Below are 20531 nucleotides of genomic sequence, written 5' to 3' on the forward strand. Positions count from 1 at the left end.
AGGACGTGTTGGAGTGATACGAAGCCAACGGGGTTACCTTCGTGTCAAAGGAAATGAACCCGCCCAACGCGCCGGAGCTTCGCCCAATAGGGAAACCATAAGTTGTCAAATCGGAGGCGAACTTCAAGAGAAAATGGATTTCTGTTCAAAAAAAACTACAACCTGACGTTGTACAGAACCTTATGGACGGGGTAAAGAGGAAGGTGCGAGCATACGGGCTTGGGCTCGAAGTATGAATAAAAAGAAAATGCCAAAAGTTGTTTAATAGTTTTTATTTCACTGTCTAAAATTTTCAAAAGGATCGGTCTACTGGGCGATTTTCTACAGCGTTATTTCCGTGATGCAATTTGATGTGACACACCCTTTATACGAAATATTTCACCGACTTATGCACGCCCTAACAATTTGCAGTGGGTTGAAATGTCAAAACAAAAATAAACAAACAGATGACGAATTCATACGGATACGACGGAAGGAAAAGCACAGAAGGCGTACCAAACTAGCATTGGATGCTAAATTTCGACTGGAAAAAATAAAAGGAAGAATCCAAGAAGAACGGATTCTACGGGGAGAGTATTTATTTACATAATTTGTTCTCTGAATTGATTCTTTATGTATTTTACAGGATGTATACGGACAATGTAAATATGGAATAAAAAGAGAACATGCAATAACGAAATGTGCGCCTGGTATGCACAACCTTTGAACTTATTGGGATTCGCTGGTTAAGCGAAGGCATTCGCCATTAAAGAAGACTGACATTGCCAGGACATTAAAGCTGTATCCTTTTCAAAAAATTAAAACTAATTGTAAGTACTAACATAGGTTATGATAAGAAAACTAATTCTAACATTCGAATCATCTGATAGGTAGGGTTTTTAATTTTTGTATTGGGATTGTCTGTCCTTTCAGATTAATCCAAAAATTTTCGATTGTCATTAGACCTTTATTTTTCTTTTAACCAAACAGTCTCGCATAACGTCACCAGTAAATATTGTTTTTGTGGGACGGCTCAACTCAGTGTACTGAGGAGTCAAATGGATATGTTGGCTGTTTTTACGCAAGCTTTATGCTGCATTGTCCGCTAAAAAGCATTACATAGCTCAATCGTTTCGCTCGACTCGCTATACGAGGAGGAATTTATGCAATAGCATTGGTTTCTCGCATTTTATTAATGCTTTGTTCCCTTCAAAGAGGTACCATAGCTTGAACACTTCAATGACTGGTTTCATGTGTTTACCATGAAACGATTTGGTTGATTTCCCTATTGGTGTTTTCACTAGATTTGTTTAATTGTTTACCTTTAGTAAGGTGACATAGCTTCAGTTGAATAAAATCAACTAAATTTTCATAAACTAGGCACATGAAAAGCTAAATACATATCATATACAGCTATACACCTGTTACAAAGAGCAACACTCGAGAAAGGAATAGTCCGATTTAGGGCTGTCTTAATTCTATCATATTTTCTGTATCAAACATTTATTCCATGTAACGGACAAACATGTTATTTGCAAGTGGATGAAAAATCTTGAACGAGAATTGTGTCAAAAAATAAACTGATATTATAATGATGAGTTTTGGTAGAAGTACAGAAATTTCATAGTAAAAAATAATTCTAAAGGGTCAATTAGAAGATCAATCAATGAACAGTTCTGCGAACATGCGCTTAGTAAGAAAACGTGGAGATGATAACGAAAAATAAATTTAGGCGGGACGAAGTTTGCCGGGTCAACTAGTAGCTTATAAGCTCTTATTACGCACTATATTATGAAAGTTATTGAGAGCAGTCTCATCAAAGGTGGACATATTGTAGGCACTTCAAACGTCTAAAATTGTATATTAGGAGTGACTTAATTTGCAGAAGCGTCTGTTTCGTTACTAGATAGGCTATCGTTTAGCAAAGGAGGTAAAAATAAATAAAATACAGGTTAAATTGAATAACCACCCATATTGAGGTTGAACATGTTATTGAATACGTTATCATTATTTGGGAAGTATTAGTGCTACAGGAAGTTTAACATCAACGAAATATTAATATTTGAGCCATTTGATCACCAAGCATCACATGATAATTTCCCAGTTGTGGTACCGATGATTTTGGATGATTTTTTAATCAATTCCTTTTGTGCTACCACGTTTTAATTCATATAATTTTCATTTTCACTCTTCACCCATCAATCAAGCATCGAAGCACCAGTAAATCCTCCCATTGACTATTATTTTTTTTCAAAAATAAAACATCCCTTGTAATTAATTTTTGGGCAAATTGCTCACCCGCCAATTTATTTCTCCGTCCACCAACCACCCCCCACACACACCGTCTGTGTCCCGCGGTGCATCAACCCACATTGCGCCAATTCATCACCCATGGAAAAGCTCATTTTCGCTTTCAGATCTGTTTGCGAACAGATTACAAATGGGGCGCAACATGAAAGCCATTCAATTATGCACACAATGAGCATTCATAGCGATGCGTATTATATTTTCAAACGCGCAAAAAAAAATGCGGGAAGTATGGAAACTGGGATTCGCGAGGGCACGGTGGACATTCTGCTGGATTGGTGGGTTTCACTTTTATTTTTTCAATTAGCGAGAGATAGGATCGTTCGGTAGCTGTTTGATTAATTGGCGGAAGTTATTCGATGAATCCAGTTTTTCTATAAATAGGTGGTTGGATCGTAGTACTGCAGATGTTTGGACTTACACGCGTCCTGCTGTCTCGATTTGGGACTCCGCCGAACAACTGTTGTTGTGCTGAACTTTGTTTGTGCTGCATAAGAAAGGAAAAAAAATGAAGACTCAGCATGAAGCGTAACATTTTACGAAAAGATGTCATTTCTCTAACAACTTTGTTTTTCCTCTCAAACTTGAAGAACCAGAGCACCCACTTATCTCAACATGCTTTCCGCTTTCGAACGGGTCCTTGTGGTGTTTCAAGCAGCTTCAGGAAATTGAATTGAGGAAATTTTCGTCTCTCATCCCAGCAGTGACACTTGCAGCAATTTTAGCCCTGCTGGATTGGAGTTGTGTATTTTGGTCCTCCTTCTCATCGTCTCTTCTCCCGTACACTCAAAGTAAATGTGCCGCCATACATTCATCGTCGTCATTTTCGCATATGGTTATTTATCTATTTCGAGGGCGAGTGGATTCAAACCACCCACCTAACCACCCACTCGCATGCTAACCACTCGCTAAGTGGAATCACATTGCTCTTTTTTTATTTCCTCCTTTTGAATCGCTAACCATCCCCATCAACCGGTTGCGTGCTCGTGTGTTAAGACATTTATGGGCACGAGTTCAAAGCAAAAGGAACTCCGCTGAGTGCCACCGGGAAGAAGAGTGTCTCATGAATGAAAAGCTGCCGGGCTCTCACGACGCAAGCGCTCCCGCACCCGTGATTCGCCGGTTTTTCAGCGTAAACAGAGTCCTTCCGTGTGGAAAGCGGGAACTGTCTTGGTGGCCTAGCTAGCAAACATCTGTTTTCGTTACTACAACAGAGAATGGGTGGTCCACGTGGCGGGAGAGAATTTTCCTGACTTTTACTCTTGTTCTCGCACAGATTCACATCGCCGGTATGGGTTGGGAAATTCTGCGAGGATTTTCCCTGCCAGCAGGATTAAACTTCAACTGTTTGGAATTAGTTTCGTTAGTCGGTTGGCGAGCGTTGCATCGAACGGTTCGGAAAGTCCCGGTCGCAGAAAAGACACTCCGCGTGTTGGAGTATTCTATAATAGATAGCGTGGGAATGTAAGCTGTCAGTGATTTCGTTGCCAGAAACGAATTGGATGCTGTTTACCCGCGTTGGCGAGTGCCAAGGGAGTGCTAATTGTTATCATTAGTGAGTGATTCGAGTGATTATGACTGTTGTGACGCGGAAGGCTACAGCAGCCAGGCAAGTGATGCGTGCTCTCTAGAGGCGCCAATTAAATTGAGTAAATTGTATACGTTTGATTCGCTGAAAACGAATTGTTGATTTTGGATCGGAACTGTGTTTATCCCAGTGGGTTTGGAGTGATTCGATTGGCGGTCCATTACTGAATCATATAGGTATGTTTACGTTCGGTCTGTGAATTGGAATGGTATTAGGTTGGTGGAAAAGTAATCCATTATTTTTGGGTGAAATTCAAAACTATTTTTCATATGCTTCGGATTGTACGATTTGCGTAAAATATACACCGTTTTGTTGGAAAATGTTGCCATTCTAAAGGTAGCCTCATAATGTCTCTATCATAGAGGTATTGGTCCTTATCAACGAAAAACCATAGCAATAAATTTTCAAAATCTTCTCTTGATCCCAACTTCTTATCACACTGGAAATTTTCCAATGCGAGAAAAAGGTGATAATCGTTTCGTGCCAGGTCCTAACTATATGGTGGGTGCATTGAAAACCTCAACCAAGCTCTCGGAATCATGTGGCCTTGCGTCGTCCTGATGGAACACAACACCTCTTCTGTTGGCCAATTGTGAACGTTTCTGGTCAATCGCTATCTTCAAGCGGTCCATTTTTTACAGTAGAGGTAATAATTTAGTGTATTGCACTGAAAATAAAAGTAGAAGGGTCTGAGCCTAGGGGCACGGACGGATGTTTGACGTAGGACTGTGATTGTTCAGAACAGTTGTTTTGTTTTAATGTAATTCTTTTCATTGTTCAGAAATCTGTTAGTTTAACTCTTTTGAAACTCCAAATAGTAGCCATGGAAAGGGCCGTTTGTTACATGTACTCATAACCGTCAAACAGTCTGTAACGAACAAAAAAAGAAAATCATCTTCTGGTAGGAACTGTCTAACTGAAAATGATTAATGAATATCAGTCTGACACATAACAGGGTGGAATGGTAGATGGAGAATATGGGGATCGGTTAACGAAAAAAAACATATATCGTCATCGATTACATTGAATAGAAAGTGATTTACGATTTCGTGATATTTTGAGGTAAAATACACATGAAATCATGAAGTTGCTTCATTTTAAATGCTGATATTGTGATTTCTTTCTATTGTGTTATTCTTATTATTGGCAGAAGCTTTTTCGGTGAAACAATGTTCGTTTGCAAACTATCACAATCAAGTCGTATTGGTTCTACTGCTGAATCTATCATACAAGGAATTAAGTTATTGATATTTATGAATATGATTCATGAATATTATTAATTTTTTATTTCGTTTCATTTTTGTGATGCGATGTAATGCCGGTCTCGAAGTCCTCACATTATAATCGCTGCCATCCTCATAGTATTGCTATCATTTTTCGCTGTACAATTGCCCATGTTTTCGCAGCCCGGAAGACACTGGCTTAAGATGTTCGTCATCCCGTCATAGAATAGAGAGGTCGGAGATATCACTGTTTTACAGTGGAATTGTCGTAGTCTCATCCCTAAATTGGATACATTCAAATTTTTAATTCATAAATTCAATTGTGATGTTTTTGCTCTGTCCGAAACTTGGCTTTCTTCGCGAGATGATCTCTCTTTCCATGATTTCAATATTATACGCTTGGACCGTGATGACAGATACGGAGGGGTGCTATTGGGGATCAATAAGTGCCACTCATTTTTTCGAATTGACCTTCCACCTATTGGAGGGATTGAAGCTGTTGCTTGTCATGCAAACATCAGAGGAAAAGACCTCTGTATTGTCAGCTTGTATTGGCCTCCGAGAGCTGCGGTTAGCCGAAAACAACTTGTTGACATGTGCTCACTTCTTCCTGAGCCACGATTGATCTTGGGAGACTTCAACTCTCACGGAACTGCCTGGGGGGAACAGTACGACGACTATCGTTCATCGTTGATATATGACCTTTGTAACAGCTTCAATATGACCGTTTTGAATACTGGGGAAACAACACGTGTTCCTAAACCTCCTGCTAACCCAAGTGCTCTTGACCTCTCGCTTTGCTCGAATTCACTATCGTTAGATTGCAAGTGGAATGTAATCCAGGACCCCAACGGTAGTGATCACTTGCCAATCAAAATTTCCATCACCATTGGGTCGAATTCTTCTGAATCTATAAACATGGCATATGACCTCACAAGACACATTGACTGGAAAAAATATGCGGACGCGATTGCTCTAGCCATCAATTCCAGAGATGGTTTACCTCCATTGGAGGAGTATAACTTCCTTTCTCGTTTGATCTATGACAGCGCAGTTCGCGCTCAAACGAAACCCATTCCAGGTTCCACCATTTCCCGAAGGCCTCCCAATCTATGGTGGGATAGCCAATGTTCCAAGCTTTATATAGAAAAATCGAATGCATTTAAAGCTTTTCGGAAACGTGGAACTCCTGAAAATTTTCAAACGTATTTAGCCCTTGAGAATCAGTTCAAAAATTTGATCAAAGGGAAAAAACGTGCTTATTGGCGAAATTTCGTGGGAGGTTTGTCACGAGAAACGTCAATGAAAAAATTATGGAAAGTGGCTCGAAACATGAGAAATCGCTCTTCAACGAATGAAAGCGAAGAATATTCACATCGATGGATTTTTAATTTTGCACGAAAGGTTTGTCCCGATTCCGCTCCCGTGCAAAAAATTGTTCGAAATATACCACAAGATAGGTGCGATCTTGATTATGAGTTTTCGATGGTAGAATTCTCTCTTGCTCTCCTTTCATGTAACAATTCTGCTCCGGGATCGGATCGAATTAAGTTCAACTTGTTGAAAAACCTCCCTGATGTGGCGAAACATCGCTTGTTGAATTTATTCAATCGGTTTCTGGAACATAATATTGTTCCAGATGATTGGAGACAAGTACGAGTTATAGCTATTCAAAAACCCGGAAAACCCGCGTCCGACTTCAATTCGTACCGCCCAATAGCAATGCTGTCTTGTATACGGAAATTGTTGGAGAAAATGATCTTGTTTCGCCTTGATCGATGGGTTGAAACGAATGGCCTACTCTCAGATACACAATATGGGTTCCGCAGGGGCAAGGGGACAAATGATTGTCTTGCGTTGCTTTCTTCAGAAATTCAAATGGCTTACGCCGAAAAAAAAACAAATGGCTTCAGTATTCTTGGACATAAAGGGGGCCTTTGATTCAGTTTCAATAGAGGTCCTGTCAGACAAATTATACTCTCGGGGTCTGCCGCCTCTATTGAATAATATGTTATATAACTTGCTTTGTGAGAAACATTTGAATTTTTCTCACGGGGATTCGACAGTAAGTCGGGTCTCCTACATGGGACTCCCCCAGGGCTCATGTTTAAGCCCCCTTTTGTACAACATCTATGTAAGCGACATCGACAATTGCCTTACACAAAATTGCAGCCTAAGACAACTTGCAGATGATGGAGTGGTGTCTGTCGTAGGATCAAACGAATCCGACCTGCAAGGACCCTTACAAGATACTTTGAACAATTTTTCAACCTGGGCCATTGGACTAGGGATCGAATTCTCCACGGAGAAAACAGAGATGGTGGTTTTTTCTAGGAAGCATAGACCAGCAAAACCAAAGCTTCAACTTTTGGGTAAACCGATCACTCATGCTATGTCATTCAAATATCTTGGGGTCTGGTTCGACTCCAAATGTACTTGGGGGGCCCATATTAGGTATCTGAGTAAAAAATGTCAACAAAGAATAAACTTTCTCCGTACAATTACCGGCACCTGGTGGGGAGCCCACCCCGAAGATCTTATAATGTTGTATCGAACAACTATTCTCTCAGTGATGGAGTATGGCAGTTTCTGTTTTCAATCAGCTGCCAAAACACACCTCATTAAACTCGAGCGAATTCAGTATCTTTGTCTCCGTATTGCGTTGGGATGTATGCCCTCAACGCATACCATGAGCCTCGAGGTTTTGGCAGGCGTACTCCCACTAAAAGATCGCTTCAATTTATTATCTCTTCGGTTCCTCATCCGGTGTAAGGTTATGAACCCATTGGTGATCGGAAATTTTGAGCAGCTGATCGAGCTAAATTTTCATTCTGGATTCATGAGCTCATATCATGAATTCGTCTCCATGCAGGTTGATCCTTCTTCGTATATTCCCAACCGTGTTTGTTTTCCTGACTACATCAATTCCTCTGTGCATTTTGATCTGTCCATGAAGCAGGATATCCATGGAATTCCAGATTATCATCGATCGGGGATCGTTCCTACGATTTTCGAAGCAAAGTATGGGCGTGTCAATTGTGATAATATGTACTTTACTGATGGGTCCTCTATGAATGAGTCCACAGGATTTGGAGTGTTCAACAATTTTTTTAGCACCTCACACAGTCTTCAGTATCCTTGCTCAGTGTATATTGCTGAATTGGCAGCAATACACTGGGCGCTGGACAGCGTCGCCTCACGACCTGTTGAACACTATTACATTGTAACGGATAGTCTGAGCTCTGTCGAAGCTATCCGTTCAGTGAGGCCGGAAAAGCACTCGCCGTACTTCCTTGAGAGAATACGAGAAATTTTGAGTGCTTTATCCAGACGCTGTTATGTCATTACCTTTGTCTGGGTCCCTTCACATTGCTCAATTCCGGGTAATGAGAGGGCTGACTCATTAGCAAAGGTAGGTGCAATTGAAGGCGAAATTTATCAGCGTCAAATCGCCTTCAATGAATTTTATTCTTTAGTTCGTAAAAATACCATCGTTAACTGGCAACGCAAATGGAACGAAGATGAATTTTGCCGGTGGCTCCACTCAATTATCCCTAAGGTTAGCCTCAATCCGTGGTTCAAAAGTCTGGACTTGAGTCGGGACTTTATTCGCACCTTCTCCCGACTCATGTCCAATCACTGTTCGTTAGACGCGCTGCTTTTTCGTTTTAATCTTGCCGACAGCAATCTCTGCGGTTGTGGCCATGGTTACCACGACATCGAACACGTTGTTTGGTCGTGCGAGTTGTATCTTGTCGCCAGATCGAATTTTGAAAACTCCCTTCGGGCTGGAGGAAAGCAGTCCAATGTGCCGGTGAGAGATGTGTTGGCTCGGTTAGACCTTGATTACATGTCCCAAATATATGTTTTCCTTAAAGCTATCGATCTTCGAGTGTGATTGTTCATACATCCTTTTCCCCTCCTTTTCGTCCTTCGCGAGCTATCGGTTCCCTTCCTACTAACATTAGAATAAGTTAAATTGTAAATACATATTAGATGTAAGGATAGTTTTAAGAATTGAGTGTGAAGTGTCAGTGTGAATGAGAATGTGAATGTGAATGTGAATGTGAATGTGAATGTGAGTGCGAGTGTAAACACACATCTCCTTACATCCCATCCTTTTCCTAATGAAAATGTGTCACCCTTCTAAACTCGAGTCGACCGCGAGTAATCGGTTTCCTATTTCATTAACCATAGAATTAAGGAAACAACATGTTGATATATGCTAGTTGAAATATAGTTAAGAGTTTGGCTCCATTAAACTTATGTAACTGAGCCTGTAAAAATAATCGGATTAATAAAAAAAAAAAAAAATTCCGTCATATATGTATGAGTAACACTTTCCTCGTTACATTGATGAAATCTTTGACATTTGATTGATGTATGAAATCTTGCATCTGATTACTTCAACATTCGAAAAAGGTCTTGCTAATTTGTTTGATAGATCGAATTATTGCACACAATTTTGTGTTGCATACAAAATTCATGGCAACGAAGTCGAAAGAAAGAATGCATAATACATGATTTACCTTCGCATCCGCTCGCAAAACATACCTCTTTTGTTTGTTAATTTGCTCACTTGTTTTATTATTTCGACTGTTGATGTCTCAGGCGAAAAAAATGCTGGATAAATTTACCGTCTAATGGTATATATTATACGAGGGTCACTATTTATGTTTCGGGAATAGGAACAAAAACAAATAGTTAAGCTGTGAATATATTTTTATTGTTTTTCAAAGTACTCGTCACGATGATCGATACACTTTTGCATGCGCTTAAACCAATTTTCAAAGCATTTATTCCAATCGACACGAGCCTTTTTTTTTGAGCGATTGTCAAATTATGTGGGATCCAACGTGAACATAATTTTCGCACAACTAAGTGTTCATGTAAAATCGCATATATGCTGGTGGAACTAATGCTTAGGGATGCCTCAATCTCACAATAGGTTACATGACGATCTTGCTTAATCATTTCGTGCACAGCATCGATGTTTTCTGGCACTACAGTCGATTTTGGACGACCTTCACGAAACTCGTCGGACAGCGAACTACGACCACGATTGAATTCACGATACCAGCGATACACAGTGGTTTTTGATGGAGCTTCATCGCCAAAAGTCAAATTAAGTTGATTGACGCACTCTTTTTGTGATAATCCACGTCGAAAGTCGTAAAAAATCATCGCACGAAAATGTTCACGATTCAGTTCCATTTTTTTGCCGAGACCAAACTTTCAACTAAATATAAAATAAACAAATAGCGTCCGTATGACAAAATGTTCTGATTACGTATATCGTCAAAAATGTCAAACTTTACGATGGAACCGTCAGATGGACTCACATGACATCAGTGTTGCCAATCCCCGAAATATAAATAGTGACCCTCGTATGATATATCATGAGAACGATTCTGCGTAATATGCATTTGGAAACTCTTAATAAAGGTTACATTTTTCGTAGAGTGATCCCCCTATATAGAAATCAAAGACGTAGTCCTACGTCAAAATTTTAAAAAAATAATTTTATTTAAATAAAAAAAATTGAAAATAAATTAAATTGCACGTATTTTACTGTTGTAGTATCGGTACCATAAACATCAATCACACTTCCAGGGGCCTGGCTTGCATTAAGCATTTGTAGAATAAATGGTGTAAAATGTACCGAATTTTCTCTTTGTTGACCTCCATTGTTAATACCCTGTAACTCACAACTGAATGGTGCAAACAAAAAACCACCAAAGGATTTTTTAGTGGGGAAGACCACTTTTACAACGAGCCTAAACTTCAAATTGTATGATCGCGAGATATTGATCACTAAAGCCAGCCAACGAGAAAATAATGGATAACTTTTTCCCCAACCTAATATAGTAGTTAACACGTCTCGGAAGCCCTTACACGATTATTAATACAGTAGAACCCCGATTATCCGCGAAATAGTCTGGTTAGGCCACCGCGCATAACGAAAATCGCGGATAACGCAATAAAGGACAAAGAATGGTGTGCAAACACGAAGTAAAGATATTTCAGCATGAAAACTATGTTTTATCTATAGAGAAATCATTCAACTCTCCATCTGTAATGTCGTGTACACCAGTGGTCAGATAATATGAAAGCCACGACCAAAGCAAAATAGCAAGTGGCCACCTCTCACTTAAAAATTTCGGAAAGCTCTATAAAATTACTATGGAGCTCGCTTTCGCGGATGATCGAGGTTCCACTGTAATCAGCCATTCCATGCCAACCCGATATACTGGTTCTCATATTTTCGTCAAAAGTGATAATTTTGTTCTTTTCCCCAAGGTATTAGACCCGTATTTTTTTTTATTAGGGTTATCATTTCCATTTTAGGGTGGTCCAAAAAATCAACTTATTCTCCTTTTTTTTTTTCCAAAAATGATTTTTTTCAAAACTTCATAACATTTGAACTACTATACCGATTTCGATGATTGACATATCAAATTAAAGTCAATAAGCTATTCTATGTTATGTAAAAAATTCCCAACCATGAAAATTATAAAAAACAAATACAATCGAAAATCATGAAAACAAAACCATTTTTTTGCAAATGTAATATTCTTTTTTTCAATGAAGATTATTGGCTTCAATTTGATATGTCGTGCATCTGAATTGGTCCTGTGTTTCATAAGTTATAAATTTTTCGTTTCTGCATTTCTTGCATCGCCTCTGAGGAAAATTCTCAGAATTTTTCTATGCCCGAAACAACAAAGGTCGCTTATTTTGCTCGTGATTATAATTCGCTTCTATCCATTAGTGTTTGGCTTTGAGTGTGTTGCGCATCTTAGAACTTGTTCATTTCCTGTACATGTGAATAGCACACCTTCGTACTTTTAGTTGCCAAAGAATCGTTGCTTCTCGAAATGATTCTACAAAATCACGCAAGCCATTAAACCTTTTCGTGGTCCCCGGAACTTTTCACTAAAGAGTTATTTATGAAATTTCGACATATCCACAAATAATATCCGAAATGATAAACCGATGAATTAAAAAAAAGGTTGCGTAGTCCTACGTCCAAAACGGTCGTGTATCGGATACAACCCCACGAATTTTTATCTTGGGGTGTGTAGGTGTGGACAACAATGTCGGAATGAAATAAAAAATTTTTTTTTGAAAACTTGATTTGTGATGCAAAAAACTAGGAGCGGTTTATATCTGTGATATGAGTGCAAAGTAGACGTAAGACTATCGCTCAGGAATCATTTGCTTGAAGTTGTATTTGAATCAATTTTCAACGAATGAATGAATGAATATTTTGAAATATTGCTCTTGTTACTGTGTGGGTGGATGAATATAAGTATGGAATATTTATTAACGTAAAATTCAACTTATTCGAGCCAGTTGGGTGGTTCTGAAACGAACTGGTTTCCTATATAAAATTATATTATATGCCGTTTAGGGTAGGATGAGGTAAAGGGTGTGTCACATCAAATTGCATCACGGAAAAAACGCTGTAGAAATTTAATTTCTATGAATTATATCTTCAGCTATCGCTTATAATCAAATAAGAGTGTATAGATTACGTTGGCCATGCTTCACTGTCAATTTTTCGTAAATTTGGAAAAATGTCGTCGAACGAAAAAGAGCGTCGTGAATCAATCTTGTACACTCATTTCGAGAATCCGGAGTTGTCACATCGGGACATCGGTAAGATGCTGGGAATCGTCCAATCCACGGTCAGCAGAGTACTAAAACGATACTTCGAGAACCTAACCATCGACCGGAAGGTGAAGAACGGCAAAAATGGATGCTCCGTCAGTGAAAAAGATCACAAGCGCGTAGTTAAGCAGTTTAGACGTGATCCGAGAAGTTCGGTCCGGGATGTCGCCAATAAGCTGAATTTGTCAAGTTCATTCGTCCAGCGGACCAAGCAGCGGGAGGGCCTGCGTACATACAAGGTTCAGAAGGCTCCTAACCGCGACGAAAGGCAAAACATGGTGGGGAAGACGCGAGCCCGGAAGCTGTACACCGAAATGTTAACGAAGCCGCATTACCTGGTAATGGACGACGAAACCTACGTCAAAGCGGACTTTCGTCAGCTGCCGGGCCTGTTGTTCTTCTCCGCAGAGGACAATTTCAGCGTTCCGGAGGAGATTCGCAAGCAGAAACTATCCAAGTTTGCCAAAAAGTACATGGTGTGGCAAGCGATCTGCTCTTGCGGAAAGCGGAGCGCCCCCTTCGTGATGACCGGCACGGTAAACGGGCAGGTTTACCTTAAGGAGTGCCTACAGAAGCGCTTACTACCACTATTGAAGCAGCACGAGGGCCCGACCATCTTCTGGCCGGATCTCGCTTCGTGCCACTATTCAAAGGACGTGTTGGAGTGGTACGAAGCCAACGGGGTCAGCTTCATGCTAAAGGAAATGAACCCGCCCAACGCGCCGGAGCTTCGGCCAATAGAGAAATATTGAGCGATTATGAAGCAGGCCCTCCGGAAGAACCCAAAAGTTGTCAAATCGGAGGCGGACTTCAAGAGAAAATGGATTTCTGTTCAAAAAAAAACTACAACCTGACGTTGTACAGAACCTTATGGACGGGGTAAAGAGGAAGGTGTGAGCATACGGGCTTGGGCTCGAAGTATGAATAAAAAGAAAATGCCAAAAGTTGTTTAATAGTTTTTATTTTACTGTCTAAAATTTTCAAAAGGATCGGTCTACTGGCCGAATTTTTACAGCGTTTTTTCCGTGATGCAATTTGATGTGACACACCCTTTAGAATCCGGATCCACATTTTAACATGGACACGAGGAACTCGAAACAATTAGATTTTTTTTATATCGATGATAAAAAATGAGCACAAAATACCATCAAGGTCATTACCCCCCTTTTCTTCTATTTATTTTATTTGCAGAAGATTACAAAGAGGCTAATAAATCAATAAGTACAGAAATATAGTATGGATAAAATAACATTTTCTTTTACGTTGCCACGTTTGCCGGAATATTGTTGCCACGTTTGCCGGAATATTGTTGTAGAGGGTTGTGAAATCTTTATAGCCAGGTTATGTATATCAAGTATCCTATGGTCATGAGTGCTCTGTTGGGAAGTTAGTGTAGCTGCTGTAGTAAATTGATCTGATCGGGTGTTAAGTTCTGCTTATTTATAGGGAAGGGAATGTCGAACGGATAAGTGAGTTCAGGGAAGTGAAGCGGGCAAAATAATAACATAATTACTTCTATGTATACATGTAAGAAAAGCAGTTGTCAAAAATTAACTGAACATTAAAAATAGCCGTACTTGTCAGCATAAGTGAGAGACATGAGTACCAACATAATGCCACAAAAAAAAAATCTAGAATCGAATATACGTAACCCGCGTAAATTCGAAAGTCGCGATACTTTTGGAACAGACCTCGTACACGATAAAAACGTGAATTGAGCACGAATTGATTTACAATACAATGACTGACAAATGCCTATTATCGACTAATGGAGAATAATTTATAATACGCATCGACTCATATTGTGAGCTAACGCCCGAATGTAGGCAAAACGATTGCTCGTTGCGTTGTGGGGGGAAACGAGTGGCTAGTAAAATCGAAATAGCATACACATTTTAATCGTCAAATTGTTAACTTTTGACGTAGGATTACGTCTTTCGGGAACATATTGGGGTACAAATTGAAAATCGAAAATCGAGCACATCGTGAAAATTGTCCAATTTCAAACGCTTATTGCTCAGTAATTTAATGATGGATTGATGAAATCTTTGCGTCAATCGATTTTGGCACTCCATAACAATTTTTTACATTGTATGAAATAATATATGTCACGAAACTAACATAAAAAAATTGAAAAATCTCAACCCCTGTCCTAACGGAAATACCCACTTATGATTGGTCAAAATTGACGACACATGCGGCAGTTCCCTAACAGAGACATCTAAACCAAGCTGCCTGGGGGAAATTGGCATTGCAATTACATCAAAGCAGGGGGAGCTTTTGTTCCTACCGAAATGTGTTCCCTAACAGAAATATCAAAACCAAGGTGCCCGGGGGAAATCGACAATGCAAATACATTAAAGTATGGGAAGCTTTTGTTCCTACCGAAATGTGTTCCCTAACAGAGACATCAGGATAATCGAGGTTCTACTGTATTAAAGTAACATGTTTTTACTGATGACAAAACTTGATAATTGTGTTCGGTATTGATTATTATCTTATATTGCATTGGTGAGTTTTTTTTTCTTCATTTCATTCTTACATAACACAGGAGGCATCTCGTCTAGGGTTACAGAGGGCGGTTTTCATCATGTCTCATTCGGCATCTTTTTCAGGGTCCCCAAATCATTATCAAAGAGTTTAAATATGTAATTCTTCAAACATATCCAAAACCAACAGATAGCCTAACGGAATCCTACGTCAACTATGCGGTCGTGTCTCGGATTCAACCTTCCTGTGACTTTTTTTTACTACATTAACTGTTTTGTGTTTTGAGCAAAAATATTGCTGGATAAATTTTCTGTCTAATGGTATACAGCATAACATATATCGCAATAACGATCTTGCGTAATATGCGTTTGAAATCTCTCAATGAATCGTTACATGCCTAATTTTGAATTTCGTAGAGTGACCCCCATATATCGAAATCAAAGACGTAGTTCTACGTCAAAATCCCGACCTAAGGAGCTCAGAGGAGTTTCACAAATTTTATTTTGAAAATTTCAAAAAAAAATTATGATAATCAAATATCGTTTAATAAATGACCAAATTATCAATAAATTTGCGCGTATGGGTTGAAAAAACGTTTTTAAGTAAACAAAACTTTGAAGGATAAATATAAAAATATAAACAAAAGACAGGTGGGTAATGTCGGGGACATAACCGGAGTGACGTAGGACTATACAAAGGGAACAGCTTTTGTTAAATATATATTTTAAATATATTGTTTTATTTTCTTCTCCTACGTGTATACGTACCTATCTACCTGAAAAATGGATTAGTTTACTGTTTACTCTTTATGAATATGTTGATGGTTCTGAAAAGAACCTTTGGTGTTGTGTTTTTGTTATCACTCGATATTCCCATCTTGTTCGGTTAAACCTTCCTGTTTAGCTATTGCGTTTGCCACTCGCCACAGCTTTCACAGTTGGAAAATTTCTTCCCATCCAGCTTGTGACATATTGTTCAGTAAATTACATTTAATGCGACGTGCCGGAGAAACACTTTGCCACTCACTGAAACTAATTGTTGCCTTGATGAGCGCCGAACCGAAGCTGCTCTGTTCTTGATGCGGGTTTTCTGATTGTCGTGAGCAGCTTTGCAAGCCAACTCGAGCACTCCGACGGCCGAAACTCTATAATCGCTGTTAGGTATACTGGTGCTCCGGCACCAATCCGTTCGGCCTAGTTACCCTTGCGGAGCAATCAGTGAATGCGACCAACAGGGAACTGGAGACCTGCACGGTTCGAGTGAGACTTTGCCTTTCCCTTAACTTGTCCTCCTTTGTTACGTCCACGATGCCGATGCCGTACAACCACACGGGTTTACGGTTTGAAAGAAAATAAGATATTTTATTGGGGTCCGCGTGTTTTATACTCTAGCGGTACACACTCACAGGATAGAGACAAATCGGCAGACTCAGCCAGAGGGGCGAGTCCAACGAGACGAACGAATGAGCGTTAAAAGGGAGCGATGGCAAAAAAATACATTCATTACGATTTGTTCGCTCGTTGGATTCACATGCAGGCTAAAAAGGGTCCTTTTCAGGATCACAAAATTATCTTCAATCTAAAGAGTTTATTGTTTTGTTATCACTCGATATCCCCATCTAGTTCGGCTAAACCTTTCTGTTTAGCGATTGCATTTGCCACTCGCCACAGCTTTCACAGTTGGAAAATTTCTTCCCATCCAGCTTGTGACATATTTTACAGTAAATTACATTCAATGACACGTCGCATTACCACCACTCAGTATCGGATTGGAGATAATTTTAACCTGTAATTGAACATTTGCGATGACAGTGGTACAGTGTCGACTTTCAATGTGGGGTCATAATTTGGACCTCGAACTCTATGTTTACAAAAATGTCCAACTAAATATGTCGCATTACAGGTCCGTCCAATTAGCTAAATGTCGATATAAGTGTAAATTACTGTACTTTCAATCTAGAAGCAATTTAAGAATTGGTGAAAATCAATAAGCTCAGAACAACTGCCAAATTCACATACTCATCATATCCTGGCAAACAAATTATGAAAAAATCAATTTGTGTTTTATTATTATTTTGGATATTGTTTTAGAAAGCATTGAACTGTATTTCCTAAACTCTTTTTTGGAAGGTTTAATGGCCCTGAAAAGCGCCTTGTTTTATGGAATGGTTCCAATTTAGAAAACTTAGTACTCATTTCGAACGCCCTCGATGCCGCCTTGTTCTGGATTTGCCACCAAAGCAGATTGTAAAAAGAACAAACTTTTTTCTTCTGCTACCTGATGCCGTTTTGCGATTGCGTTTGCCACTCGCTGCAACTGCCTGTTGTTGTCTTGATGTCCACCGAACCGAATGTGTTCTGTTCCGAATGCGGGTTTTCTTATCGTCGCGAGCAGCTTTGCCAGCTAACTCGATCACTTCGGCAGCCGAAACTATATAACGCCGGCTAGGTGGACTGGTGCACTGGTACTAACGCGCTCGGCCTAGCTACCCTTGCGGGGAACTCCAGATCAACACGGTTCGAGCGGGATTTTGCCTTTCCCTTCACTTTTCCTCCTTTACCATGTCCAGACATGGCTGCTTGGGTTGGTTTGTTGATGTGTTGTGATGCGAACCGATGTGGTGTACGGTTTGAATGAGAATGATCGTTACGGCAGCGGAGCGGGGATTTTTAAGCTGACTGGCTGGCTCGAGAATTACGCATGTGTTTCCAATCGTGCTTCATTCTATTTCGCTGCTGCTCTGGTTGCCTGTTTTGGTCGGTACGATTTGAGGAGCACAAAATGGACCAATCAAAAATGGGCACATAGGGCATTTTGACAATGCTTGATATTTCACAATTATTCAATTATTTATCTCATGAAAAATGAAATGTTATTCGTTATGATAGATGCGTAGATATATTTCCTATCAATTGATGCAAAAACCTTTGCGATCTATTGAGAAATGCTCGAGTTATAAGCGTTCCAAATCTTGCATTTTTTCCTACTTGTTCAGTGCCTAGATTTCCATTTCACCCCCTATATCTTCCGGTTAGACGTAGTCCTACGTCAAAACATCTTTGAGTTGTTTTTGACCACATTCTACATTATCATTTGTCAGCTGTGTTTTGATTTTCTTTTCATCGCAGAATAAATGTGTCAATGAACTGATATCCAGGAATCATGGGATTTGTCGACAGGTTTACGCGAATAACCCTTGTATTCTTAAAAAGTTTCTGTGTTCAGTTCAGTGTTCAGGAGGTGCACATGTGAATGAAATATTATTTATTTATTTCTATTTATTTCAACACCGTCTTCTATTAGTACAGACTGAATTATTTACTTATAAACTAGATGTAATTGTTAATTCTATTTTTAAATGCGTTCTTTGTCAAGTTGAAATCGAAAACATCACATACAACATTGAACAGACGAATACATGAATCTAGCGGGTTGTTGTAGCCGTAGTTTGTCCTATGGAATGGAACCGATAGTAGAGATGAATTCCTCGAGCGTCGAATGGGAATATTTAGAGACACCTGAGCTAGAAGCTCAGGGCAGTCGATGTTTCCTTGAAGTACATCAAAAATGAACAATCTTTGTATCGTTGTACGCCTGACAGATAGTGTATCCAGTCCTATGAGCTTGCATCGGTCGGCATAAGGGGGGAGATTCAGTGGGTCGTTCCATGGTAGCTGTCTTAGTGCAAAACGGATAAACTTTTTCTGCACCCGTTCAATCCTCAGGTTGTGAACTACGTAGAAGGGGGACCAGACAGGAGCAGCGTACTCAAGAATGCTATTGAATATTAGATGGCATAGTTAAAATTTAAAAAAAAACATGGTATCCTGGATTGATTATGTTTTCATTCACTTCATTTTTCACACCAAGAAATGAATAACTTTGTATATTTGCACTTATTTGTTTGATACCTGGCGTAATTAGAAGGTTGTTGTAAAATGCATATGGAATTCCTAGGAGAACATCGTTTTTGAAAAATCTATTCATTCGATGCATTCTATTCAACTGAACCGCACTAACACAATATATGATTCAACATTCATCCATAAGTGATCGACCACTATTTTATTTTTTCAGACAGTCTCAGCTCAATAGAGGCAATCCGCTCAATGAAAGTTGATAAATGCTCATCTTATTTCCTAACAAGAATAAGACAACTATTGAGTGTTTTGGTCGAAAAATTATTCAAGATTACCTTAGCATGGGTTCCCTCTCATTGCTCGATTCCGGGGAATGAGAAAGCGGACTCGCTAGCTAAGGTGGGCGCTTTAGAAGGCACACTTTTTGAAAGGCAAATTGCTTATAATGAATTTTTACCACATTCCTCGTCAGTATACGCTCGTAATTTGGCAGCGCATGTGGAGTGGTGATGAGTTCGGTCGTTGGTTACACACGATTATCCCTAAGGTCTCGACGAGTGCATGGTTCAAGGGATTGAATGTAGGTCTTGATTTCATTCGCGTGATATCTCGGCTTATGTCCAATCACTACAACCTAAACGCGCATCTCTATCGCATTGGGCTGGCAGCAAACAATGTTTGTGATTGTGGCGATGGCTACCACGACATCGAGCATGTTGTCTGGTCGTGTATCCGGTTCCATGCTGCTCGCTCTCAGCTCTCTAGAGCACTGAGAGCACAAGGCAGACAATCGGATATCCCCGTCCGGGATATCTTAGGTAGCCGTGATCCTGATCTTCTGCTTCATCTATACCTGTTCCTCAGAAACGCCGATGTCAACGTTTAATGATGTTTCCTTCGTTGTGTCCCTGTTTCATGTCCCTCCTATCCGATCGATAAACTTTTACTTAGTCGCGCCAATACATACACACACTCTTTACAGATACACGGGCCAAAGGTTGTGCAGTCCACTGATCATTCAACAAGAGCCAATGGTTGTACCGCTCATGACAACTCTACACGAGCTGATGATTGTGCCGGCTAGTGACCATTCTATCCTGGATTCCTCGAGTCGAGAAAGACGCACCACGCTAGATATGGGGTACAGACTAGGGGGGCGTTGCTGATTAACGGTCAGATGCATCCCAATAGGAAGTATCCCATGTCGGGCACACGTACAGAGCATCGAAGACTGTAATACTAACCTCGAGCCAACCGCGAGTAATCGGTTACATATTACTAACATAGTTGTAAGCAAACATTGTCGAAATATTGAACTCCCGGCCCCGTTAGGCTGACGCCATATGAGCCTTAATAAAAATATATATTTTGGATAAAAAAAAAACATTCATCCATATTCATTTCTAGTTT

At 39.8% G+C, this 20531-nt stretch overlaps 2 protein-coding genes across 3 annotated transcripts in view; one reads left to right on the top strand and one right to left on the bottom strand.

Moving 5' to 3' along the window:
- The window catches only part of LOC129773230 (putative nuclease HARBI1), a 116385-nt gene that overhangs the window by 14118 nt on the left and 81736 nt on the right, over positions 1 to 20531 (bottom strand). The window lies entirely within an intron of this gene.
- Positions 3666 to 20531, top strand: part of LOC129776845 (EGFR adapter protein-like) — a 191889-nt gene continuing 175023 nt past the window's right edge. For both annotated transcript variants that reach the window (XM_055782733.1, XM_055782734.1), the window contains exon 1: positions 3666 to 4050. The gene's annotated coding sequence lies outside the window, so the exon portion shown is untranslated. The remainder of the gene's footprint in view (positions 4051 to 20531) is intronic.

Source organism: Toxorhynchites rutilus, chromosome 3, assembly GCF_029784135.1.
Source record: "Toxorhynchites rutilus septentrionalis strain SRP chromosome 3, ASM2978413v1, whole genome shotgun sequence".
NCBI classification, from domain to species: Eukaryota; Metazoa; Arthropoda; class Insecta; order Diptera; family Culicidae; genus Toxorhynchites; species Toxorhynchites rutilus.